At 62.3% G+C, this 1888-nt stretch overlaps 1 protein-coding gene across 4 annotated transcripts in view; it reads left to right on the forward strand.

The window, feature by feature from the left end:
• The window catches only part of LOC113207392 (formin-J), a 66005-nt gene that overhangs the window by 24728 nt on the left and 39389 nt on the right, over positions 1-1888 (forward strand). The gene's annotated exons all lie outside the window — the stretch shown is intronic.

Below are 1888 nucleotides of genomic sequence, written 5' to 3' on the forward strand. Positions count from 1 at the left end.
GCGCCCTGGTGCTGCTGCTACAAGCAAACAAGTAACGAGATACTTTATTTGGATTGTAAAAGGTCCGCCCTGGGCCATTATCCAAGCGGAGCCCTGACGCGGCGTGGAGCTGGCGAGGCGACGCGGAGGAGAATCGGCGCGAAAATTGGGCCAATTTGTTTCCACGCGCTGTGTGTGCTCAGTGTTTAAGACGAGTGGTCCAGGCTGGAGACTTTTTACTTTTTCTTCTGCCGATATAAGCCCCGCAAATCATGCAGTTCGACTGGCGATGACCGATGATGAACCAAATTTCCCAGTTTGTCGTCGGAAGCGGAAATGTAAAGTGGCAATTGCAAATTTGTTATCGTGCGTCAGTCATACAATAGCGGACAAATTTCGTGAGCCTTGGTGAGCCAAGGCGCCCTTGGCCGAAGACTTACGCCCTTGCTAATCGCGGTTAGGTACCGCCGCCCCCCGAGCCGCCCCCGGCCCCCTCTCCCGACTGCATAATATGACGAGGTTCACGTAGCCTGGCTGGCTCGCAACCTTGGGAGTACCTGCCGGCCGGGCCGGGCTGGGGGGGCGGTGGGGGGACCCTGCCCGCATGTGTGTCAGGCCCCATCTGTGGCGGGGGCGGCGCTCCTGCCGGGCCCCCGTGCCGCCTCCGGGGCTGGGCCGCCGCCGAGGGGTTGTTCCCTCCCTGACCTGCCCCCAGGCGGCGTCTGGCGCGCCCCCGGCCCCGGGTCCGCCCCCGCGAAGGGGTTGGCGTCGCAGGTGCGCGGGTCCGCTGCCTCGCCGCTCGGGCCCCGCGGCCGGCCGGACAGACGGGGCCGGCGGGCAGCCGGCCGCGGGCAGCCGAGCTGGCGGCCAGCTTTCTCCCGCGGCGAGCGACCGCGCGGCCCGGGCGGCGGGGGGCGGGGAGGAGGCGTGTGGGGGAGGTAAACATCTCTATTGCCTGCCCGCTCTAATCCGAGAGGATCCCTAGCGCTCCCGCCCCGCCCCGCCCTGCGCGGGTCGCCCGTGGCGCCACGCGGTGTTGCAAGCCCCTGACCTGGCGGCAGATAAGCCCCCGTGGCGGCCGGGATGACAGCTGGGGAAGCCGCCCTCCTGGAGCATCCCGAGGAGCAGCGCGAGATCAATCGGCGGCCCTCGAAGTGCACGGTTATCGACGGTTATTGACGAGTTGCGCGGAATCCGGCTCCTTTGCGCGGGGTTGGTTAGTTGGTTGGTTTGGACGCTGCGGCAAAGGACCTGCGGACTGCGGACCTGCGTTAGGAAAGATGGACTGAAGGAAAGGAAAACGGGTGTGTGTGAAGGGGGGTGGGGGTGGGGGGGGGATTGGTGCACCGGCGTGCACGTGCAGGCAGGGCCCGCCGGGCGAGCCGAGCTGTCTGCAGGCGCTGCCTTGCGCGTCCGGTGAGTGAGTGACGCTGCGCCCGGAATCACAACATCGCGAAAACGAAAGTGGAAGCCTGTCACGGTTGTGTCCATCGGCAGCGGGTCGAGCTGCAGTCATTCCGCTCGGCCCGGGCTGGGAGAGCCCACCGCGGTGCAGCGTTATAGTCACGAGGAAGGACGATCACAATTCCTACTGGCTTTCAAACTTTGTTTTTTTAATGATAATTTTTATGTTTACATGTAAGAAAAAAACTGTTGTGTCCAATAATACCAACCTGGGCTTCTATATTTCTGCCAGCAATTCAAACGCCCAGATACGGCGGTAAGGACACCCAACAATCCATCCAGTGAAACTAAACCATCGCTAAAACTGGTCTCGAAAAATGAACCGTTCGGTATGGTAGAAATACTGAAGAACGGTGGCCACGTAAGGGCACTTTGCCCTATACCTTTTATTCACGGGGAACAGATTGCGCCAAGTCAGGGTGGCGTAGGCTAGGCTCGGGGGGGG

The sequence above is a fragment of the Frankliniella occidentalis genome, unplaced genomic scaffold, assembly GCF_000697945.3.
Source record: "Frankliniella occidentalis isolate FOCC.00 unplaced genomic scaffold, Focc_3.1 Scaffold20, whole genome shotgun sequence".
NCBI lineage: Eukaryota > Metazoa > Arthropoda > Insecta > Thysanoptera > Thripidae > Frankliniella > Frankliniella occidentalis.